Source organism: Benincasa hispida, chromosome 4 (assembly GCF_009727055.1).
Source record: "Benincasa hispida cultivar B227 chromosome 4, ASM972705v1, whole genome shotgun sequence".
NCBI lineage: Eukaryota > Viridiplantae > Streptophyta > Magnoliopsida > Cucurbitales > Cucurbitaceae > Benincasa > Benincasa hispida.
In genome coordinates, this window is record NC_052352.1 from 1,265,185 (window position 1) to 1,292,425 (window position 27,241).

Here is a 27,241-nt window from a genome sequence, read left to right on the forward strand (position 1 = left end):
GCCATTTGAGTGAGTTACTTGATGATGGATAATGGAAAAACCTATTTTTCCATTTTATATATTTTGTTTGTTTTATTTTCCTTTTTCAATTTTATCTCAAAAAATCAAAATTTGATTTTATTAAATCTATTTTGATTTTAGAATGAAAATTGTAATTAATTTCATAAATTAATTATTAAATAAAACTTAATTAATTTAATATCAAATATTAAATTAATTTTAACACATATTCATCTTTATATATTTAAATCANTCATCTTTATATATTTAAATCATATTTAAATATATAAATTCTCCTATTTCGTTTAATTCTAAAATTAAACATATAATTATATCTCATATAATTACCAATTCCCTTAATTCTAATTTGAACGTTTCAAATTAACTTATCACGCTATTCTAGAGCTAGTCCGCTACGAGCTAGTAGGGGGACCTCACGGACCTATAGATCATGGGCTCCAATGATCCAAGATTATTTGGCTAAACTCATTGGACCAAATTAATCCTCATTCATTAACTAATGGGTCACCCGACTAAAGCCCATAGTTGCACTCCTCTCACTGTAGATATATTATGTCCACATGATTTAACCATAACCAGCAAGTCGACCCTTCACAGGTTGTTTGTAATAACGGTGGTCAAATATCTATTTTACCCCCGAGATTACGTCTTATTCCTCAAGTCCCTATTGATCCTCTAATGAATAACTGGTTTGTGATCTAATCACTAAACCAAACCCTTTCAGCCTAATGAGAGGGGTGGGGCCCCTTGTTCAAGACCTGGATTCAGTACTTGAGAGAACACCCTTTCTCCTATCCATAAATCGGGTAGGTGTGAACTCCGTCTTACACCTTATGTCCCCAGCTATCTATCCGGTCTTACCCCTGAAATGGGAATCTTATTGAGCTAGCGCTGTTGAGCCAACCCTCAACTATGCAAATCTAAGGGCAATCCCGAATAAACAGGAGTTCATAGTTAGCTTAAGATTAAGATTGAGTTACCTAGGTTATCTAGGTGAAATAGTCAGTCTTAAACAATAAATAACGTTATAAAGTAAGAGTGATTTATTTCTTGGTCCTGATCTTATACAAACTCATTGCATAGGACTCCCCCACTCCTCATGTCATAACATGTACGAATTAGGATCACATCGTATGTAGCACTTTACAACTCTTTGTAACAACTATAGAGTAGGCCACATCTAATGGTGTTACCAGAATAAGATACCCAACCTCATTCATGTACTATAGATCATTTTGACTATTTACTCGAACCTGATCCACTCTTATGTCTCCGCATAAAGTTCAAGTACTCATACAATAATCATGGGTCTTAGTTTATTGAATTTAGACTTTCATACAATTTATGAGATCAATAACAAGTATATTGATAATAGAAAATGTTTACTATTTTACAAACTGCGAGTTTTTAGGACATTAAACCCAACAGAAACTAAGATCCATGACTATTACATGAGTACTTGGACTTTATGTGGAGACATAAGGTGGATCAAGTTCGAGTAAATAGCAAAAATGGTCTATGAGTATATAAATAAGGCTGGGTACCTTATTCTAAAAATACTATTAGATGCAGCTCATTTTATATTTAGTACAAACGATGTGATACTGAATCATTCGTGTGGAGACAAGCGAGTGGAGGCATCCTATGCAAAGAGTTTATATAAGATCAGACAAAGAAATAAGTCACTCTTACTTTATAACGTTGTTTACTATTTAAGATTGACTATTTCAAAGCGATGACCTAGGTAACTTGACCTTAATCTTGAGCTAATTACGAACACATGTTTATTCAGAATTATCCTTAGATTTTCATGGGTGAGGGTTGGCTCAACAGTGCCGACTCAATAAGCTTCCCATTTCAGGGGTAAGACTAGGTAGATAGCTGGGAACATAGAATGTAAGATGGAATTAACTCCTACCCACTTTTAGATATAATAGAGAGGTTGTTCCCTTAAGTGCTGACTGTAGGTCTTGAACAATGGGGCCCCACCCTTTCATTGACCTAAGAGGGACTCAGTTTGGTGATTGGATCACAAATCAATTATTTATTAGAGGATCAGCGGGACTTAAGGAACAAGATATAATCTTGGGGGTAAAACAACATTTGACCCAACTGTTATTACGAACAACCTGTGAAGGATTGACTTACTGATTACGGTTATATTGATTGGACAAAAATATATCTATAGTGAAGGAAGCAAAACTACTGGGCTTTAGTGGAGTGACCCGATAGTTAATGAATGTTGATTAAGTCGGTTTAAAGAGTATAACCAATTAATTTTGGATCGTTGGAGCCCATGATCTGTAGGTTCATTAGGTCCTCCTACTAGCTCACAAACATATTAAACCTTAGAATAGAGTGATGAGTGAATTTGAAACGTTCAAATTCAAATTAAGGAAATTAGTAATTATATATGATATAGTTACGCGTTTAATTATAAAATTAAACGAGATTGGAGAATTGGATAATATTTAAATATGGTTTAAATATTAATTTACATGAATAGAGATTCATGGTTGTGGAATTAGTGTTTTAATAATTTGATATTTGATATTAAAATATTTTAATTAATTAAATTGTTAATTAATTATTTAAAATTGATGATTTGAATTTTATGAAAATTGAAATAATAAATTCATTTTAATTTTTGAAAATTTAAATTAATTTTTGAGAAAATTGGATTTCAATTTAAAATTGAAAAAATGGGTTTAAGTGGGTTTTCCCACTAAACACCACATGATTCCACTAGATAATGGGTGTTTGGTGTCAAATTAAGGAGATTTTAGGATTGCATGCAAATTGGATAAAAGATCAGAATTACCTCAGTTGAGGGGGCATGCAATTTAAAATTATCTTTTCATTTTAAATTTTGGCACCTTTAACCTCTTGAACAAAAAACCAGTCTTTTGCTCTCCAATTTCCCTCAATTCCAACTCATTTTGGATACCACCATCCAATCTAAGGTCCAAGAGAATAGTAGGAAGATCAAGTGGTAGTCTACAAGCATTTGGAGTGAAGATTCAAGTTGGATTTGAAGATTGAAGTGTGCTTTAAAGGTAATTTTAGAAACCATATTTCTTATTTTTGAACATGCTTGCATAGATGCTAAAATTGATTGAATTAGAGTGCTTAATGATCACGATTACTTCCACTAATTGCATGCTAACTCCATCAATGGTGACATCATTGTACAACAAATTTGTTTAAAAGATAATCTTACAGATTTATTTACAAAGGCATTACCTACTACAACCTTTGAAAAACTAGCGCAAAACATTGGAATACGGCGACTCAGAGATCTCAAGTGACGTTTCCATAAGGGGGAGTAAATATACTTTTTAGGAGTATAAATTATATGAAATATGTACTATTTTCCCTTTATTAGGATTTTTTCCCCATTGGGTTTTTTCCTAGTGAGGTTTTAACGAGACATATTTCATTATATATAATGGGCATCTAAGAGGGAGTATTATAAATATTATGATAATAGATGCCTATTAGATGTTCATGCTTATTGTCCATTAACCATATTTCATGTCCCCATTTTCTAAAGTGTTTTCCACGTGTCTCAACATTACACATTATTAGTGTCTATGTAATCCACCCCTACTTGCCAAATTGCTTATAAATAGTGACATTTGGTAGGTTGTGAAGGACACACATTAGACAAAGTCCATAAAAATTGGAGAAAATGGAGAATTTAGAGAGATTTCTTATTTTATATTTTGCTAATTTATTTTATTTTGCTAATTTATATATTATGTTTAATTTGTTTTTATATTTATTTATTTTATTATTACATTACATTATATTTATTTTAATATTATATTTTATTAGTATCTGTATTCCCGTTGTACTTCTCAAGTTCACAATACTGATCAATATAACTAATGTGAATATAATATTAATATGGAGTATTTTAGCTTAAAACACAACATATATTATTTATTAATTTAGTTTGTTTTTTCCTTTTAAGATTTTCTCATCAATATCTAACATTTTGTTCATATGTCAACGGTCGATTCCATAAAATTGAGCCGTCAGAATGACATTTTAAACTTTAAATGTCATATTATTTTGTCCATTTTAAGTCTTTTAGTTTAGCTTCATTTAGAGATATTCGCCGAGTTATGATTCGCTTCAATTTTATATTTGCCATTATTACAATAGCAACGTGATTTTCAAAATAAAAATTCATTATAACATTTGTTATTATTACATAAATGGCGAATACTTCTTAACTATTTGAACCATGTTTATGTTACGACTCAGACAATAAAAAGATTTCTGTACAAAGAAAAAAACAAACAACGTATACAAATATCAATTTCAGTCTAAAGGTGTGTTTATAAAATGTTTAATTTTAAAAATAAACTGTTTAAAAAAAAAAAACCACTCAAAAATTTTTTAGGTGTATTTTAATAAGTTTTTATAAAAAATATTTAAATAAAAATAATTTTTTTGAAAAATATTTTTTCTTAAGTCAATCAAACCCTAAACCTACCTAACTAATTAATAAGTTGTTAAATATTGAAAAAAAATAATTTTGAATCCTAATTTTGGATCTAATTTCTATTTTGGTCACTAGATTTCAAAATGTTACCCTTCTAAATTTTAATTGGATTTTGAATTTGGTTTTAATTTAGTTCTTAAGTTCCAAAATGTTAAATATTATCTTTGAAATTTGAGCTTTGTTTTAATTTGATTATTGAGTTTTTCAAGATTTACACTTTTAACATCGATTTTTCACTAAATACTCATTTTCAGTCTTTGAGATGGTTGATATCTATTAATTAATTTTAAATAATTATGAAGTGAAATTTTAAATTTAATTTTAGTGAAACTTAATTAATTACAATTATTTAAAGTTAACTAGTAACATCACCACTAAAGATGGAAAGTGAATATTAATGAACGGGAAATGATGAGGGTGTTAAGAATGTTTCCACCTAATGGATATATTCGGGTGCACTCACTAACCTACTTTGTATTTTTTTTTTTTAAAGATTAGATATCAAACATTTCAAAATTTTCATCTTAAACTTATAGTATTATATACTTCTTAAAAAGTAACGTTGAGAATCGATTTGATGACATTTTGATTTTTGAAAATGAAGATTATCACTATTTCACAAAGTTTTTGAAAACTAAAGGATAGTTTAATTTTTTAAAATTTTTATTATAAATTCAAATGTTTTTTTTTCTTAACAAAAAGTGAAAAATCAAGAATAAAATTCAAGAATGGTAAATTAAAAACCAAATTTTATTATCAAATGAGACCTAAACTACAAACAATTTTCACTTCAACACTCCCAAAAATTTCTAAATAAATTTATTTTTTGAAACAAATAGGGGGACTTTGGGATGCTGAGTTGGTTATTATAGTCAGTAAGTTATAATAGTGAGTGAGTTATAGAGTGTTTGAGGTTCAAATTATTTTTATTTGAATATAATAGTTTGTGTTTAGAATGTAAATTATTATTTTTTGTTTAGGTAGTAAATAGTAAGCAATATAGAAAAAAAAAAAAAAAAAAAAAAGAGAGAGAGAGAGAGCATAAAATGGTATATACACTAGCAAATAGGATTTTTGAAATAGTATTTATAATACTTATTACAGGTTATAAATAATTGTATACACTACTATTATATTTGGTATTGTAAATGTGGAGTGGACTATAATAATCCACTCTACTAATTTTTGATTGGTGCCTCGAACGATCGCTAATGGCCATATTATTGTAATATGATGGATAAAAAAGAAAATAAAAAGATATTTTGTTTGAACATTAAAATCATGGCTCGTTTCAAGAAAGCCTTGATACAATAGTCGATGTGTAGTTGAGAGAGTGGTCCATAGCCATTATGAAACCCTAATAACCTTAAAGCTTTTCCCTACAAATTTTTATCTTTTCTTTTTAAGAAAAGGGGAAAAAAACACTAAAAAGGTACCTAATTTTTTCATATGGATCTGTTAAATTAAGGAAGTTGGATATGTGGAATAATCACTGCCCCTTTAATAGCGTGGTCTCTGCTTCCCATAAAATCTTCTTTTTTTCCACTTTCTTTTCATTAATTTATCTACCTGACACTCTGAAAAATTCAGGCCTTTTTTCCCCCCTCGAATTAAATTATTAGTTTATAAATATATTTGGTCATTTCTATTTAGTTAATTTCTTCTTTAGAATAATAAAGTGTTTTTTTTTTCTATGAATTAATGAACGAAAGGTCAGCTTCATTAGATAATTTGATCATATACTATTTAATTTCTTCCAAATATAAATTAATGGCTTGCCAAACAAACTATTTTTCAAAGGTTAGTAAGCTTTATTTTCTCTCATAAAACATGCAATAAAAAATTTTTCTATTGTATTTGACGTGTACTTCTTTCTTTAAAATTGAAAGTTGGATATTCATTCTCTTTGTAAAAAAAAAAAAAAAAAAAAAAAAAAAATCTTATTTTCTCCCTTTTATTTATACTTCTCCAAACTCATCCTATAGATTACTTTCACAAAGGAATGTTAACAAAGATTGAAAATGAATTTAAGAGACTAGGGCAAAGATTGATGAGAAGGAGATCAAAGTATTCTTTAGTCATAAAGTTTTTGTTTGTTTTTTGAAAAAAGATATGGAAGAAATAAAATTAGTAGATACATTGAGATATCTCGACAGGTTGACATATCTTTAACATTTTATTTTTTTTTATTTGTTTGTAGTCTATCTACTTTTGAAATAACATATATTTGTCTATTTTATATTGAATTGTTATACTAAAATTTTAGACTACGTTGTTTTAAAAAGATTGAATTTTCAAGGTAGCACGATGACTTGCATAACATATTATAAGAATAAATAACTTTCAAATCAACCAATGGCCTAAGAAATGATTAATAATATATTAATTTTTATATTAGATAATCAATTCTAACCAAAAGAGAAAATGTAAAGACAAAATTTAGAAGACACACAAACTTTACACTACATGTTTAATTAGCAACTCGAAAGCTTAAACATAAATTTTAATATATTTAATAATTTGTATATACTTGGTTATTTTATCTCTTAAGAATGTGAAAATAAAACAAGGGTGGGAAAACAGGAATAAAATCATAATTAAATAAAATTTAAACTATTTAGATTTTAGTCTCTACGGTTTGATAAAACCCTTGAAAAATAGTTTTCACCATGGATCAAATTTGTCAAAATCATCAAATCAAAAGGACTAAATTTTAACTTTATGTTAATTATAGGGACCAAATTTATAATTTAACCGTTTTCAAATACGTATAAACTCAAAAGGAAAAAAAAAAAAAAGTCTCTTTCACCCTAAACAAGAGGCTTTAAAACCTAGATGTGGAAAGGAAAGGGTTTTCGTGCAATGGTCACCAAATATGTCAATGTAACAGTTATTATAAAGTTTGACACATATTAAAATAGTATTTAAAATACTTTACTGTATTTCCCATTTTTCAGTAAAATAGTAAAAAATAAATTTTAAAAATGGAAAGGTGGTCCCAAGTGCTCAAATTTCTTGGCTATTAATATACTGGCTCCCATATTGATGCTTGAAAGTTGACCCATTAATGAGAATAGAGTTAATATTTATATCCATGCACATGTACTTGCATATATACATTCATGTAATTATACATACCTACTACATACATCATATATAATTCCATCTAATCTTTTTTTAACGAAACATTAGAGAAGTGAGGATTTAGAAGATGCACCAAGACATCCCAACTAGGTTGACACATTCTTAGCACTCTTATTATGACTCAGATAAAAAAACGATGTATTCATTCAAAAGAAAATTCTATACATAGAAGAGCTAGATAGGAGTACAATACAAATAAAAGAGAAATAGAGAAACAATCCCTTCTAATTTAAAGCTATAGTAAATGCATTATAACTATTAAAATTATTTTAATTGAGTATTTTTTTTAACAAGATATTAGAAAAGAGGGATCGGTAGGCACATTAGGACATCTTAACTAGGTTGGCACCTCTTTAGTACCCTCATCATAACCCAAAGTCAAAGCAGATGTAAATAGTTTTTCACCCGACGATAAATGACTTTTCAATGTCTTGAAAAACACTTTTGTTGGTTGGATTTATAGGCACTCAAGAGAAGCACCAATGATATTGCACTAAAGAATTTTTGCTTTTACTTTGTTGAATGATTTGTATAAGAGCTTCAATTAATTGAATCATAGGTTTATGTAAATTTGCCTAAAACTCAGTCAATAAGATCCAAATTATTATTCTTAAGAGTAAGATGAGAAGAGTACATCTAAACAAGGATAATGAAGTACTTATAGATAAAGAATATATCAAAATTATGTCAATATTTTCATTAAATTGTCGAAAAAATATTGAACAATGGAGTTTGGTTTCAATTTTCTCCAAAATTTTGAAAAATTTCATTTTAATTCTTTGAACAAACAATATAGACATATGCAAATAAAAGAAAATTAAAACAAAGATATATAAAGTTCGTGAACCATATATAAATATTGTCGTCTTTCTCCTTTCAATTCCATGTTTTCAATTTTTTTTTGTTATTTCAATAATGATTTTTCCTTGATCCAATCTCAAAATTATTTTTTCGTATGTGTTTAGATTTATTCACATGAAGAACTCATAAACATAAATACAATTTTTCGTTCACGAATTTAATTAATGTCACAAACCTTTAATCAACTGTTTTGAAACAAACTTGGAACCCGACTATACTTGAAACCAATTCCATGGTACTTCAGAAAAAAAAAAAAAAAAATTAATTCCACAGTTTTGGGTAACTTTTGATAATTTAACCAAATATTTGTATGCCCACGATTATTCATAGATTAAAATATTTTAATTTTCAAATCTCTAGAGATTCGTAAATTTAAAAATGTCCAACATTTCAATTTTGATTTTGTCTTTCTCCGAACTTTAAAAATGTAATAGGGTTCTTCATCCACGTAGTCAAGGTTTTTTAAGAATTAACTAGACCTATTTTATGTTAAATTGAAATTTATGTCTAATAGAATTTATAATGTTTTAAAAAAATATATTAAATGGGTTAAAAGACATATCAAACCCGTTTTTATATAAAAAAGTTAAAATGTTAGATATTTATTTGATAAAAAATTTAGAGTTCACTAACCTATTATTCACTTTAAAATTTTGAAACCAAATTAATCATGGGCATAAAATTTTAGAGATAAAAAACTTATAAACCAAAATTGTAATTATTTTTACGTGCTCGCTTTTTTTAGTCTAAATATAAAAGTCATTACCTAATGTTGGTTAGGAAGACTTTCTCACCTTAAATAATATATAAATTTTATGGTTCTTAATTAAAACATTATAAGTTTGATAAAAACAATAAATCAATGGATTATAATAATATTTTGCAAAAACATAATTAGTTGCAAAATGTCATCACATATGTTTAAGTGCTAATTAACAAAGCTTTCATTTTTTTTATGTGAAGCAATCAAAATTGAGTATATATATGGACCCATTAGTTATCCCTTTTAATTAGTTTATATTCTGGTCCCATTGCCAATTTATTAATCTGATGGTTAGGATTTAGAATATAACCTAAAGTTTATCGTGATGTAATCCAAGACTTTTAACGTGATTATCGAAATTCAAAACATTAATCTAGTCCATAAAATTTTTAAGTTTGTGTAAATTTAGTCCATGAATTTCAAAAAGTATTTACTCTAAGTTTTCGACTTCCAATTTATGTGTAATAGTTTTTTAAACTAAAGATGTCTAATAAATTTGTTAACTTTCAATTTTATGTCTAATAAATTAATGATTTTTTAAAAATTATAAAAAAATAATCAATTTAAAATAGAGATAAAACTAAAATTCATGTCTAACTTAACCCTAAATTTCCAACTTTTATGTAAAAGTTCATAATTTTTTTCAAAAATGTTAAATAATTCAATGATCATATAAAATAAATTTGACAATTCAAGAGAATCTATTATATATACAAAATTATTAGTTGGACATCTATTTAAAAAATTTATAAAAATAAAAAATTAAAAAATTGACTAGACAAATTTAAATTTTAAAGATCAAATATAACCTTAAATTTTGTAATTTAATATATTTTTAAAATTAAGGTTCAATTAAAAATTTAGACTCTATAATTAGAAGAAAATTAAAATTTAATTAAAAAAATTGTATAAAGTAATAAAAACTAAATTCTAATTATAAATCAGGGTTACCATAACACAAGATATTGAGGTTGGTTGGTGTTGGCGGTCCCTACGCACTCCTATTATACCATTCTCCAAGGCGATGAGAAACATCTGGTGGCCCCACCCTAATGATAATGATCCTACGGCGGGGATTTACCCTCTCTTTCAAAACCAAAATGTACGGTCAGCATTCCTTCCCAGTAACAATCCTCCGTACTCCAACACGTACCCTCAACAAATCAACTCCACCCAATACTCTGCTGACACGTATACACACCGCATTCTTTGATCACAAAGTTTCACTGTGAGCGAAGTACTGGATTCCTCCTCCTTTTATTTACGTTTTTTTTGTTTGCGTCCTGAAAGATCTCGATCCATTGTGTGTTTCTTCCGCAATAAAAACAAACCACGAGTGGGGGTTTTGATTTAACTGATAAGATCATTTCCATCCCAAGGCCACTGCTCCTCGATCGATCAGATTGGATCGATCTTCTTTTTATCGTTCTTCTTTTTGCTAATTCTTTTTGTTTTGATTCATCTGTTCAAATCGATTTCCCGTCGTTCTTGTTTTTGGAGAACGGTTGCGACGGTCACCGTCGTCACGGCACTGTTTGATTTGTCTTTCAGAAGCTTTTGATTACGTGCTGTCGGCACTGTTACCGACGTCCTGCATGGAGGAGAGAGAATTGAGTTTTTTTTTTGGTTTCTTTAACTGCTTATTTATTTCGTACTGAAGCTAAAAACCCTAATTAATTTTCATTATCTTCAGAAAATGTCTGTTCCTTCATGAAATAGTGTGTTTATGATTTGAATTTTGGGCGGCTTTAAGGTGTTCAATACTCTGGATCTGGCTCATCTCGTCGTCTTCATCATTATCGGATGATTCGGATCTCTCTCTTTCTCGTCTCGCTCTGCGGATTTCTATGTGTATACGACGGTTTTTTTGTCTCCGTTTCACATGTGAAAGATTCTTTTACTGAAAATTATTTGTTTATCGTTCTTGATGATGTTTTGTTCTTCATCGTCCGCTGGACTTGGAATTTGACAGAAGAGAGTGAGCACCCAGAGGCAGTTGGTATAAAAGTGTATACTAATTCTTTTGCGTGCTCACTTCTCTCTCTGTCAGATTCGTTAGATGGATCGAGTTTCACAATTCTTCTCCATCGATTTTTCTGTTTTAGATTTGTTAATCCTTTTATGGATTAGACTCAGAATTGTATGTTACTTTTCATCTCATATGAATCGGATTTATGCAGTGTGTTCTTTCTTTAGAAGCGTTGCTTTTCATGTTGCTCACTGACCGGTATTACCGGCACGATCGTGAGAATACCGTACAACGGGACCTCTCTCAAAGCTACATAGCATAGGCTGGTCCTCTCCCTATCGGTATCTCTCTCTTTTTCTCTCTCTCGAGCAAGTCGTTTTGTTTCTCTTGTTTGTTTATTTTGCTGCTTTGTGATTTGATGCACTAATTTATTATTATTACGCGCATGCTTTGATTTAAATTCATGACATCGATGTATGTTTTTCTCCTGATTTTTTCCTCTAAATACTGTTGATGGGAGCTTCTCTAGGTAATTTAATAGACCCTATGTTACCTTGAAATTGAATGTAGTTATTATTAGTGTATTAATGGGGAGGGTTCATAAGCGGAGGAGAGAATTTCTATTCTGATTTCCGGTCATGTTATCATCATTTTCACGATTTATAATGCATTAATTAATTGTAGAAAACTTGCTTACCCATTATATCGAAATTCGCAAAATAGCAAGCCTATTGTCTTTTTGTATTTGTAGTTCAGTTGAATTTTAGACCTTTGGACGCCACACTATTGGAGATTGGCTCAATAGAATTAATTAGTTTGTTAAATCCTCGAATTTCTGATTTCACCATGTAGTAGTAACCTTTTTTACCCCTTCCCGTGGCTTAGTGATGGTGAAATTGTGGAAACAAAATGTCAGATTTATTGTGCGTTTCTTCATCCAGGTTTGAGAATAATATGAACACGAATGTTTTAATTGAGTAGCTGTTTAATGCTCGAGAATTTTCTTAATTTCGAAGTTTACTGTGCATGTGTGGAGGTGACGTTTTTTGCGCAATTATGTCAATTTCCTCATTGGTTTAATAATTGTTGATAGGACGTTGGAGAAAATACTAAAATTAGGGACAATAATTTTTTATACCCATCAAGGGAATTTAATGTATCGTTATTCAGCGTATGCATCACACTTTGCAGTTCTTTTACATTGCATCATATATATGTAACTTCCACCTATACTGATGCTGTGAAGAATATTTTCAATCAAATGCAATGTTTAAAAGCTAGGATTCTTGTAAATGTATGATTTTGAATAAAAAGCTAATTGTACACAACTTTTTATGATATTTTAAATGCTATTATGCTTTTTAAATATTTTCTATGCAGTTCTTCTATGTTGTGCCCTCCTTAGTTATATATTAATAATTTGATGAAATCCTACAAAATTAATCAAGTCTCTCTCTAAACGAAAATTGAGTTCATGGATTAACTAAGGAATACCAAATTTTTAGTGTGTTATACGAAAAGGAATAGAAGTGAAATATTGACTTCCAACTTCTAAACAAAATCACGATTGAATGCACAGATTGTGATAAATGCAAGCTTTTTCACTTGTTGGTTAGTTGAAGAGGACAAAAAAATTTATATTGATTTGTTTATTTATTTAATTTTATATTTGGTTGGTTCTACCTGTTGAGGGATGGATCGCACATATGTTCTTTCTACAAATGCATATGCTTTTAAGCCGGACATGATTCACTAAGGATGTGTCAACCTAGCTAAGATATCTTGGTCTATCTTCTGATTCCTCTTCTTCGTCGTATTATTTTCTCATCGTATATGAGACACATATGGGTATAGAGTTATGATATAGACATATTAGTTATTGCGGCCTCTCACAATGGTACAAAGTCCAAAATTTTTCGGAGCAATCTTATTGCGGCCTGCTTATGGTGTCTTTGGCTAGAGCACAACAACCGTATATTTCAAAGCATAAAAAAGCCTGTTTCAACGTTTGCCCTTTTGAGCTCTAAATCCTCTCTTTTCTACCACTATGGTGCTTGTACTATTGCATTAAATTGGAAGGTTTTTTTCCTAGCTTCTTGCTTGTTTTTTTGTTAGTGAGCTTAACTCTAGCTCTCTTTGTATATAATTGTTGCTTATTTTAGGTTGATTAATGCATCTCGATTAGATCTTGAGGTATGTGATGAGGGTGTTATGGATGTCTCAATGTCTTGGTGTATCTATTGATCATTTTAAAGTATATAGGCAGACTAGTTCAAAGCAATGGAGGAAGAATTATAATTGACCATGGTAAGACCAATATGCAGCCTAGAGATGAAATTGTCCCAAATTTGGATGCAACTTTTGGGAGATGTTCTCGAAAATGAGGTTGCCCGATGAAAGTAGAAGATCCTGATCCAGTATGTAGCTGAAAGGTGCGGTGCAAGGTTACAAATTTTTGCATCATGCATGCGTACAAGGGTATGGTATCAACAACTATAGGAAATGCTTGCTTAACTTGAAATTCTACTAATTTTTTGTTTTACTTTCGTGCTGTTTGATTTACTTGAATTTAACTTCCTTTCAATTATGAAGGAAAAATCCGTGCAATAATGCACGATAATCCTCCCACTTCACACAACCCTTTGCATCTGGGGATGTATTTTTGAGAGTACATCTTCTGCTTATTGTTTGTGCTTATTATTAGTCTTCGAACAACTTGGTTGCTTTTGACATTCATGCCGTGTTCGGCAATTTTTAGGAGTGCATCTTCTGCTTATTATTCACCAATTCAGATTACATCTTTGTTCCTTTTGCATATTTTGAGGTTGAGCATGTTTTTTCACTCCTGCTAATGCATGATGACACTTCTCTTACACTTCACATTCCAAGCATCCAAACTTATATAAATAATTGAAAGGTCGAATAACTTTCTAATAGCATGTTTTCTCCCATTCCTAACAACCAAAATTCTCCCCTTTCTGAGGTCTAACACCCTTCTAATTTTCCATTAGTACAGTGGACTGTTAAGGGGAACCAGGCGAGGCGAGGTGGGGGTGACCGTACGGTGGTTGTGATGGACTAATGCACCAAGTCGGAAGACAATATAATGGAATTGGAAATCTTGAGATAGGTGAAGGGGAGACTTTGAGCAGCTCAACTGGAAGGCTGTATTAGCCAAAAACGCAGGACGGGTTGTGTCTCACACTCTTCCCTGGTGTTGTTGGAAACCGTGAAACCCATATTGAAGATTTTTAAGTGAAGCTCCATATTTTATATGTTGAATGTATAAGAATAGTAGTAATAATAATAATAATTATTATTTGTTTTTTGAAAAGAGACAAACCACTTAATTTATGATCAAAAGAGATATGTGAAATAGAAGAATCATCATAACTACAAAAGAGAGTTCGGAATTAGGACACTAATACACGGTTGTTCAAGGCATTTTTTTGGAAGGTTTTTATCTAACCTTTTCTTTAGCTGAAAAGAGATATAAATCACATCCTGCACATCGCCCAATTGGAACAATTTTTCTGTATCCAAATTTTGAGAGATTCCCTAGTTCTATCCTTATCCGAGTGTGATGAAGGTGTTAGAGGATACGTTAATGTAATTGAGATATCTAGTGAGGGTTAACTGACCTCCTACTAAATCTCTAGTAGGTTGTAAAAGTAAAAATAGTGGTTAAGGCAATGATATCTTCCCAAAGAAACAAAGTATTGAAATGTTCCAATTCTCTTTTATGAAAGGTTTTTGTTTATTCTGCTCAGTATTATGGAGGAGGGTAAGGGCTTTTGCTTTCCAGTTTCCAGAATTAGTGTCTGCTGCCTGCCAATAACATTCACATTTTAATAATTCTTTGCCAAAAAAAAGGGGGAAAAAAAACCTGCTTCCTGCTTTTGCATTATATCATTTTCAATTCATCATCCTTATATATTACTTGGCGAGTCTGTCTACGTGGCATGATGAGGATCACGATGTATCAATTTAGTTGAAATATTTGGATATACCTGGGTTCTTTATTCGGTTATAGTAAGAAAAACTTTTAGGTTTTAAAAAATATATATGTTCTAAATTTATATTATTTTCTTCTAGACAATATTTATATTTATTTATTATTGTTAGAAACATCTTTTTGCTCACTTGAACAATCTTTTTAAAATGTCATTTCAAACGAGTGATCTTTTACTCTATAGATCAACTTTTGGAAGTTAGTTTTTTCTCTGAAGCAATTGTTAATTAAATGTATCAGGCTGATTTTACTAGGCAGTATGCTGTCACACTAAATTTTTTTGGAAAATCTGAAACTACTCTACCGCACTTCAATTTGAGCCATTGTGGTGAAATTTAATCGGTAATTGCGTTTTTTAGAATATCTTCAACTCATTTTGAGGTGTTTTGTAATTATCCCTAACATTTGAAGCTTCTATTTGTATCTTTGGATTACTTTCGAACTCTTTCCAACAATTTTCAGCAAGGGCCAAGTTATTCTTGGTAGGTTTTTGGATTTCTTTGTACTCGTTCCAGCAAATAAGTTTGTTTGGGTAATATTTAGGTGGTAGAGTATCGGTTTTAGAATTTTTCGAATCCTTACTAAATAATGTAAATTAATTTAAAACTAATTAGCAGGTTTTTCGGTCTGTTTGAGTAATTTTAGTAAGTATTTAACCTGCTTTGGTTTAAGAAATTATTTATTAAGTTTTTCGATTTGAGTATTAATATATCTAAATTTTGTCTTTGGTTAACTTTAAGGAAGTTGACATCTGTTAAGGAAATGAAATCTGGATCAAGAATTGCGAATTGTAAGCAGTTTTCACACACCTTCTAAATCTAATTTTAACTATTGTAATTTGATAAGAATTTGAAAGTATGTTTTGAATGTTTGAAAATATATTTATATGAATAACAAAGAAAGGTTTGAATTGTTTGGCTTGATGAAAACTGGTTGAAGGTTTGAAATTGTGTGCTAGTATGTTGTGGGTTTTATTTGTGCTATAACTATTATTTATAATGTAAATGTTAATTTTTTTCTTTATTATGTGCAACATATTAGTTTCATTGCTAATGTTTACGACACAAATGGGGAAGATACATCTAACCCAACAAAAGACAATCAAAGAAATTTAAAGAAAGTTGGCAAGTGGAGAAGGTATACTTTTTTCTTTGAAATTAATTAGAAGCATTCAAGTTAATTTTTAAGACTTTGTTAAGGTAAGAACATCAACACTCCTTGACATTATTTTATTTTGAGATTTTTGAACTAAAGTTTGGGCTCTCAAACCTTATTCTTATTGTCTAAGAAATCTTGTAATTATTTTAGGAGTACAATAAGTAAATGGAGTTCGAACTACCATGACTTGCTTTTTAAAAGGTAATATTCATCTTCTTATAACTCTAGTTTATTCTAAAGTGTTGGGGCTAGTATATGCTATGACTATCATGCAATTATGGTAGTTATAACTTATTCCTTATTTATGGTTTCTATTTAATTATTATGAGTTCAAACTAGGATGATGTGTTCTCTTTAAAAGGTAATATTATAAAATATTCTTCTTAAAACTCTAGTTTGTTCTAATGTATTTAGATCAGAATATGTGTTGGAATGTTCTGATTATTCTACAATTCTGGTCGTCACAACTTAGTTATTGTTAATGGTTTCTATTGAGTTGTTATGATTTCTATTAAATTTCGACTTACTTGCTTGTGTTGATAAGTTTTCTATGGTCTCCATTGAGTTGTATGTGTTTATAAGTTTTTTGGTTTAAGTTATTATTTATGGTTTTTATTGTTTATGCATTTTATCAAAATAAATTTGGGTTCTTTTAGTCTTTTCTCTTAATTTTGATAAGCTTAACTTGCTTGGTAGATAAAGTTTATTAATGGTTTTCAATGAGTTCTTTTGTGTTCATAAGTTTGTAAACTTGTTTATTGTTTCCATTGAATTGTTATGATTTCCAACTTAGTTTGAAGAAACACTCGGCTTTCATATCAAAGATAGTTCAACTCAGGTGGATTCTAGTTTAGGTACCTATTTTCTTGTTTTCATAATCAAAGGATAATTCAACTTGAAAATGTATTGCACACATAATTATGGATGCAATTTTTTACATTTGTTGGCATCTAGTTTGATACATGTTATATGTTTCTATCGAAGAACAAAATTGGTATTTAATGCAATTATCAGTATCTATTTTCAAGTTCAAGCTAAGATCTCTCTAAAATTATTATGTTGATCTTGAGTGCTTGTTAATTCTTAAAGAAGATAAAGTATGATGGAGTTATATTGAAAACATTTACGACGAAGGTAAGAAGATGCTTGAGTTCAAGTTGGGTGTGATGAAACTGATGATGAGACTTCATAAAGCTCAAAAAGTTAATTATTTAGGGCCAACAAGTAATTTTAAGGTTTTTGGAGTCTTGTACTTATTATAGTTACCAATTCCGTTTATCTTTGTAAGTTGAATATAGCTTATAGAGGGATGAATAATTATATTACTTTTGTTGAAGTGAATTAGTTAATTATTATGTTTGTTAAAAATTAAGTTGTGTATACAAATATCATATTACTTTTATTATATTCATATAAATAATGTTAGTTAGCCTTCTTCGATGTCAGTCAGTACCCCTATAATGTCGATTTTTGATTGATATTATACTCTAGTTTTGTAGTAGTGATAACAAGTTTATATATCAAATTGAATATTATTGTTTTAATTAAGAAAATACTTTTACTGATGCATACGTATGTTGCAAAAGATACTTGCAATGACCATTGATCCACTTTTAACAACAGTCTTATATGTTACTAAAACTTAATTTTCAGTGACAAACTTGTAACGTCACTGTATAAGACAAATAGCGAAAAATAATGTATTGCTAAAAGTGAGTTTTTAGTAACGCGTACGCATAAGTAAAAGTTTTCTTTTAGCGGCGCGTGGTGAATATGTCATTAAAACCTTTAGTTACGAGGTTACAGTGGCATTCTTAGCGACACGTGTCTCAACGTTACTAATACTTTTAGTGGTACTTTTTGACCTTTAACAACGCATTTTGTATGCCATTGTAAGTGTTTTTTCTTATAGTATGAATAGCCTTAATTTGGTAGACCAAAGAATAACTAAGGCACTGGGAGCGACCATACTAACACTAATGCATCAGATTTTATCAGAACTCCGTAGTTAAATGTACTTGGGTGAGAATTGTACTAAGTGTGGGGACAACTTGGGAAATCCTTGTGTTGCACCGTTTTAAAAAATAACTAAGGGATCGTCCAAATATTCTTAGAAGTTTGGTTGTTTTCTATTCATCCATAAATTTCATAAAATAGGGAAAACTGTTAGGGATTGCGCCCTAAATCTTGTGATTTATAATGCATATGTCACACCCCCTCCCGAGCTTACCTCTTTTGCCCAGAAGATGTAAAAACTTAATACCATCCTTTCATGATACTTACTGCCCGCCTTGACTTGTTACACTTGAACTTATAAACTAAGTATACAACTGAATTTAAATCAAGGTTTATTTTATTAATAACAACTCAAAGCATATATGATGCGTTGATTTATCATGCGATGAAAGGATGTGTGGATGCGATGATCATGCAATTTTTCCTAACAAAGCCCAAGTATAAGCCTTCTTAGGGTCCTGGTAAGTCCAGGGTCGAACGCAGGGATTACTAAATAGATATGCGATAGGCTCTCTGATCCTATTGCGATAGTGATTAGGAAGTAAATAGTGATTTAACTTTGATTTTCTGATGCGATGGAATTAAATGTACAGCGATGGAAGGGTGGTGTTGTAACAAATATGTGATAGAGAGGTTGAGAAGAGGTTTTGCTATCATTTCTTAAGATATTGTACAAGTCATGCGATCATGCTATACACAAATATTAAGTACTACATTTCTCAATGCATAATGACACATTTCCTATGTCTAGGATGCATGCGATGTGTATGGAATGCAGTAGATGTTAGGTTTTATGTCCTAAAACTCGTGGTATGTAAACAATGGAACTTATTCTGATAATTCAATAAAGGTGTTATTGAATAGATCTATTGCTTGAATAGAACTCCAATAAACCTAAAAGTCCTTTGACTATTGGATGAGTACTTGAGCTTTATGTAGAGACATAAAGGTGGATCAGGTTTGAATAAATAGTCAAAATGATCTATAGTACATGGATAAGGTTGGATACCTTATTCCGGTAACACTATTGGATACGACTTGCTTTGTAGTTGTTACAAGGAGTTGTAAAGTGCTACAAACGAAGTGATCTTAATTCGTTCATGTTGGACATGAAGAGTGAGAGTGTCCTTGTGCAAAAGAGTTTCTACAAGATCGGACCATGAAATGAGTCACTCTTACTTTATAACGCTGTTTACTGTTTAAGACTGACTATTTCAAAGTGATGACCTAGTTAACTTGACCTTAATCCTGAGCTAACTATGAACTTCTGTTTATTTGGGATTACCCTTAGATTTGCATAGGTGAGGGTTGGCTCAACAACGCCGACCCAATATGACTGCCATTTCAGGGGTAAGACTAGATAGATAGCTGGGGACATTGGGTGTAACACAGGGAATTCACTCTTACCCGCTTTAGAGATAGTAAAGAGATTCCCTTAAGTGCTGATTCTGGGGCTTGAACAAGGGATCTCGCCCTCTCATTTGGCATGAGAGGGACTCGATTTTGTGATTGGATCACAAAACAATTGTTCATTAGGGGATCAGTGGGGACTTAAGAAACAAGAGGTAATTTCGGGGGTAAAATAGAGATTTGACCCAGCCGTTATTGCGATTAACCTGTGAAGGGTTAACTTACTAATCATGGTTATATCGAGTGGACATAATATATCTATAGGGGAGTTCAACTATGGGCTTTAGTGGAGTGACCCATTAGTTAACGAATGAGGGTTAGATCGGTCTAATAAGTTTAGTCAATTAATCTTGGATTGTTGGAGCCTATGATTTGTAGGTCCATGAGGTCCCCCTACTTGCTCGAAAATGGATAGTTCTAGAGTAGCGTGATAAGTTAATTTGAAACGTTCAAATTATAATCAAACGGAATTGGAAAAAATATATTTAAATATGATTTAAATATATAAAGATGAATTTGTGTAAAAATTAATTTAATATTAGATATTAAATTAATTAGTATTATTTAAATTGTTTAAATAATTATTTATTAATTTTATTAGAAAATTAATTTTAGAAATTAATTTGTAAAATTAATTAATTTTTATTTTTAGAAATAAAATATTATTTTAAAATCAATTTTGGAAAATGGAAAATGGAAAAAATTACACAAACCTGAAAAAATGGGTTTTTCATCTTCAACTAGCTTACTGGGAACCTACATTCTCCTTTGCTTTACTCCAAGCATGAGCTACATCCCATGCAACACATCTCTTTGCATGATAGTCTACAATATATTGAAGAGATTGGAGTGAAGAAAGGGAAATGAACCGACTGAATTTTTGCTTAAAAATCCGGATGAAGAACGTGTTCTTCAATGGGTTCTATTCAGTGAGTTTTCTCCATATTCCCTTTGATTCCATCTTATTTTGAGTTCCACAACTCAATCTAGAGTACCAAGAGGATAGTAGGGAAGATCTTGTGGTGGTCTACACAAGGATTCAGAGGTTTTGGTAGCTGAAAATGGAGATTTCGTTGGTTCGACCAAGGTATATTCATGAAACCCATTATACTCTGTTTTTAGCATGTTTCTTTTCAACCAAAATTAATGAATTAAAGTGCTTATGGATCCTGATTTCTTCCTCTACGTGATGGTGTTGATCCAATAGTAGATAGAACTTATTTCTATGTATCTACTCTTGCTTATGCGATCTAATCTGACTCTCTCAAGCCTAGATTCTGTCTTTAGACTACTCTCTCAAGTACTCCAAATGATGAATGAAGCATACATAAGACAAAATGATCGCATAAAGTGCATAACTTAGGTCATGCTAGCTAAGTACTTCTCAACCCATTCACAAATTTAGCTATTCATGTATGGTGTGAAGAGACTGAAGATAAATTGAAATGAAGTTTCCATTCTTGCAAATAAAGTGTTTAAGTACAGAACAATGAATGGTGTAAGTATCAAGCCAGATAAGCAATGTCTTGCTCTCGCAGGGGTTTGGTGTCTCTCCTCTGTGCTATTTTCGGCAGTCTCTCGACCTCTCCAAAAATTGATTTCTTCTGAAGAATACCCTTTCCTCAGCTTTGCCTCGCTTGGACGTCCTTCTGGTTTGGTAGCATTGGTATTTATAGACTTCCAGACAAAACAGTTCTTCTCACTAATGATTGCGTGGATGGGCAGCATTAATTTCCATACCCTGTTGTGCCTTCTTCTCATTAATGATTTACGTCCCATCACGTTTTATTACATTAGGCCACCGCCTTTATGTAAGGTCATCACGCGATCATCTTTGAGGTAACCTAGGATCGCAAACTCAAAACACGCTATCACATTGTTCATGCACAGAATAACTCCATTTAACTTCTTTTATGCGATGAGAGTTAGCGATCGCAATTTTTCTTTTAGTTTGGCGCATAGCGATCGCAATTTTTCTTTTAGTTTGGCGCATTCAATCGTAATATTGCCTATTCACCATCGCTTTCTCCATTTGTTTTCATAATTTGAGCTTTAATGACTTGTATTTCTGTCAGTTATCACACCCAAAATTTAAAACAATGCTTGCTCTCAAGCATAAACTAAATATTTTTCAAAATTTCATTCGCCTTTACCCTGCCTAGGCTTCTCATGATGCCTTATTCAAACTGCTAAACCGTTGTCATTATTAATTTTTATCCTAATTTCTTCCTAAAATATTCCTAACCTTTAGGAACCGCGAGCTTAATCTTCAAAAAAATCTTTACTCATTTCCCTGGATATCGCATGATTTATTTCAAATTTTATCAAACCGGGGTGTTCAAGTGGTTTTAGCCTTCGCATGATTTGGATACCAGTTTTGTGATCTTGCACTGATCCGAGTGCCCAGCCTTCATTTTGGTTTGCCTCCACGGGTGTCATGCGGACATCCAACTACGAGCAGGATCCGATCTGTCTCTTATACACATCTAGATGTGTATAAGAGACAGTATATATATATATCTTGAAATGAAATAAAACTTTATCAAAGCTGAAAATAACAAAGCTGACAGACCAACTAAATTTTAGAAATGCTTTATGAATCGAATGTCCTGAAATTAATCCGACGCTAGTTCATGCGATAAGAAAAAAAAGCATATATTTCATCATTGAAGTCGTAATGGGCAAAGGATGAATGTGGCGACCAAATAAAGCAATAAAAAATTCGGAATTGAGCCAAACGAGAGAGAATGCGATAGTAGAATAATTCAACAATATTAAATTGAAATTGAGAAGTACAAGAATTGAAATAAGATGAGGCAAGAAGGGACACAACCCCAAAATTTAATTTTCTCCCACATCATTTTGATTGCAATAAACGAGTGTGATGGAGTGATGCGATGGGCTTAAAACACGCGATTGGTTGTGCTTTTGAAAGATAGTACGAAGAAAAGAGTTGACAGTCATAAAAAGTAGTAAATATGCAGAAAGTAAAATAGATTCTTGGAAGATAAACAAAAAGAGGATACACAAAAGGATATACTTCGTCCCTGATGAATGTATGTTGCTTATCATCGCAGGGGCTGAGTGTTTCTTCTTTATTCTGGCTTACCTAAGTCAATGGAGGTTTTCTCGTGTTGGAAATCCCCTCCACGATATAGCTTTACTCTTTGTCCATTCACTTTAAATGCGTTGGTCCCATCTTCGTTGGTCAATTCCACCGCTCTATGTGGGAATACTTCCTTGATTATGAAAGGTCCAGACCAACACGACTTCAGTTTTTCAGGGAAGAGACGCAACCTAAGTTGAATAGCAATACCCTTTAACCTGCCTTGAGGTTTTTCTTACAAAGACGTTTATCATGCCATTGCTTGGTGCGTTCTTTGTAAATTTTGGAATTTTCATACGCTTGTATTCTCCACTCGTCCAGCTCTAGCAGTTGAATTTTTCTCTATTCTTCTATAGCCTTAAGATCAAAGTTAAGTTTCTTAACTGCCCACATCACCTTATATTCAAGTTCCAACGGTAGATGACAAGCCTTTCCAAACACCAACGCATATGGTGACATGCCTATGGGTGTCTTATAAGCAGTCCATATGCCCACAAGGCATCATCTAGTTTCATGGCCCAATCCTTCCGCGATGGGTTCACCACCTTCTTTAAGATTATCTTTATTTCTCTGTTAGAAACCTCTGCTTGTTTGTATGTTTGGGGGTGATACGCAATATTGATCTTATGGTGGACATTATATTTGATCAACAATTTACTAACAATATGATTCATAAAGTGGGTCCCTTTGTCATTTATTATGGCATGTGGGGTGCCAAAACGAGTAAAGATGTTTTTCTGCAAGAACTTAGAGACTGTTGACGCATCGTTTGTAACACATGAAACAACTTCAATCCATTTGGACAGTCGATAACCAATAGAATGTATTTATGACCATTTGACGATGGAAATGGTCCCATGAAATCTATTCTCCAGACGTCGAATAGCTTCGCCTCCAAAATGATGTTCATTAGAATCACATTTTTTTTTTCTGAAATGCTTCCAGTGCATTGGCACTTATCGCATTTCATGGAGTATTCTCGTGCATCTTTAAATAGAGTAGGCCAGTAATACCCATATTGCAAAAATTTCACTACCGTGCACTGTCCGCCGAAATACCCTCCATAGGGTGATTCATGACATTGAAACATATGCAATGGAAAGCAGTTTCTGGAATACAGAGTCTCAATATCTGGTCTGGTCCCCTTTTGCAGAGATTTGAATCGTCCCTGTAGTAAAATTTGCGTTCATATATGAGCCTTTTATTTTGATGAGATGTGTAGTTTTTAGGGAATTGTTTGTAGACCAAGAAGTTAACAATATTCGAATACCAGGGTAGTTCTTCAATTTTAAGCAACTGCTCATCAGGAAATGAGGCGTTCACCACTCATTGGATGCGATCCACTTATGGATTTTCTAATCGCGATAAATGGTCAGTGACCTGGTTCTCTGTTCCCATCAGATTAGTCTAGGCTTCGCATCTTTTTTTGTCATCAAATATCTTATCGGGAGTGGTCTGTGTGGATAATCACTTTTGACCCCAACAAATAAGGTCTGAATTTTTCAATTGCAAAAATTACCGATAAAATTTCCTTTTCAGTGGTGGTGTAATTCACCTACGTGGAGTTTAGCGTTTTGCTAGCATATGCAATGGGGTGTAACATTGTCTTTATTTTTTGTGCCAAGACTTCCCCCATTGCATATCCACTAGCATCGCACATCAATTCGAATGGCTTTGCCCAATCAGGTGCACGCAGAATTGGCGTTGTAGCCAAAGCGTCTTTTAGTGTTTTAAATGTAGTGAGGTAGTGTGAATCGAAATCAAAGGGTCTATCAGCTTCCAACAACACATTCAAAGGTCGAGCAATTTTGGAAAAGTCCTTCACAAACCTTCTGTAAAACCCCGCGTGTCCTAGGAAACTCCTCAAAGCTTTCACATTCGCTGAGGTGGAAGTTTTTCTATAGTTTCAATCTTTGCTTTGTCCACCTCTAACCCATTCCTTGAAACCTTGTGTCCTAGCACAATTCCTTCCTTGACCATAAACTGGCACTTTTCCCAGTTCAATACCAGATTAGTTTCCTCACATCTTTTCAGTATTCTCTCTAGGTTTTGCAGATAGATTTCATATGTTTATCCATAGACTGAGAAGTCAAGATTTTAATCGAGTCTTCAAGGTACTCGGAGAAGATCGCCATCATATACCTTTGAAACGTACTAGGTGCATTGCATAATCCAAAAGGCATGCGACAAAAGGCGAATGTTCCATATGGAGATGTGAACGTGGTCTTTTTTTAATCCTCTGGTGCGATCATAATTTGGTTATAGCTTACATACCCATCAAAGAAGCAGAAATAACCATTCCCCGCTAATTTGTCGAGCATTTGATCAATGAAAGGTAGGGGAAATGATCTTTCTTTGTCGCCGCGTTGAGTTTTCTGTAGTCCATACAAATCCACCAACCCGTGACGGTCCTCATGGGGATCAATTCGTTGCTTTGCTATAGGATACACTGTCATCTCCACCTTTTGGGAACAATCACGGGGCTGACCCACGTGCTATCTGCGATAGGGTAGATAATGCCGACATCTAACCATTTGATGATTTATTTTTTGACAACCTCTTTCACCGCAGGGTTCAGTCTACATTGAGGTTCTATTGAGCCCTTCTGATTTTCTTCAAGTCGGACTCGATGCATGTAATACGTTGGGCTAATAGCTCTAATGTCTGCGAGCGTCCATTCGATTGCTCTAACATATTTTTTTAAAACACTTATCAACGTGGTTTCTTTTTCTTCAAGTAACGTAGAGGATATGATGGCTGGTAAGGTTCCATTCTGGCCGAGAAATACGTATTTCAAGTGGGTTGGTAGAGTTTTTAGTTCTAGTATAGGTGGTTGTTCTAAAGAGGGCTTCTGTGCTTTTCTTTCTTCATCCAAATTCAACATTTTGTCATTCTTCAACATCTCTGTTATCGCATGGTAAGTCTCAATGGATGCTATCGCATCCTCTCTTTCTTCATTCTCTTTTGCGGACTCCCAATTTTCAACGTAAGTTTGTTCATCATCAGAATCTGATAAGCCTTCCTCATCTAGGAACTTCATTTCCATGATAATATTAAACCCGAGCTTCTTTCCATTGATGCTCATCGTGATTTCTTCCTTATGCACATCTATTTGAGCATGACCAGTAGATAAGAATGGTCGTCCCAATATGATTGGAACATCTTTATCCGCCTCATAATCTAAGAGAATGAAGTCTGCAGGTAGAATGAATATGTCTATTGTTACCAAGACATCTTTTAATTTCCCTTCAAAGTGCACCAAGGATCTATCAGCAAGTTGAAGAGTTACCGTTATGGGTGTTAGCTGTCCCACATTCAATCTTTTGAAAATTGAAAGGAGCATTAAGTTTATGCTTGCCCCAAGATCGCATAATGCTTGACCAATACAAATTCCTCCTATCGAGCAGGGTATCGTTAAACTGCCTGGGTCGTGCATCTTTGGTGGAATTATAGTGTTGTATTTTTGTGTCAATGCCACCGTGGCGAATCTTCCCGTGCTTCTCTTCTTCGAGAACATTTCCTTAAAAAATTTCACATACACGGGCATCTGCTCTATCACTTTTATGAATGGAATATTGATGTGCAATTGTTTCAATATTTCCAAGAAGCGCTGATACTGGCCTTCATCGTTATGTTTCTTTTTCAGTCTTTGAGGAAATGGAGGTAGCTGCACTTCCAATGTTTCATGGTCTGGAGGCTTAGAGGTGGTTGTATCTTCTGGCTCCTTAGTCTTGGACTCCTTTGATTTAGTCTGCGATAGAGGCTTTTTTGATTCAATCACAGGTTGCTCCTTTAACTCGGTCTTGCGAGGCTCTTTTATGACTTCTATCGCCGCTTTTCCACTCTTTAGGGTGACTGCTTGGCAATGTTCTTTCCTAGCATTCCCTGGATTGCGTGGAATCTCGGTTGAGCTAGGCAATGTCCCTTGGGGTCTGTTCTTTAGCTCTCTCGCAATTTTTCCCATTTGAATTTCCAAATTATGGATGGATGTAGCTTGGTTTTAAAGGACTGTTTCATTCTTTTCGATGTATTGCTTCAACGGGTTTTCCAGGGATGATGAGGATGGTGGTTGAGAACTGCTAGCTTGCTGTTGTCCATTAGATCTATGAAAAAACCCTGGTGGTCCCTCTCTCTGAGCCACAGGCTGATTGCCTTGCTGTTGGCTGTTCTTCCAAGAAAAATTAGGGTGATTTTGCCACCTCGAGTTGTAAGTATTTGAAAAATGATTTTTTTTGACAAAGTAAACTGATTGAGGATTTCGTTGGCAT

The 27,241-nt window shown here is 32.4% G+C and overlaps 1 long non-coding RNA gene across 1 annotated transcript; it reads left to right on the plus strand.

The window, feature by feature from the left end:
* The first annotated feature begins 10,593 nt into the window (after positions 1 to 10,593).
* Positions 10,594 to 14,726, plus strand: LOC120075703. The gene is made up of 2 exons (XR_005481385.1): positions 10,594 to 13,749; positions 14,288 to 14,726. It is a non-coding gene; the product is annotated as an uncharacterized LOC120075703 (long non-coding RNA).
* Positions 14,727 to 27,241: the final 12,515 nt, after the last annotated feature.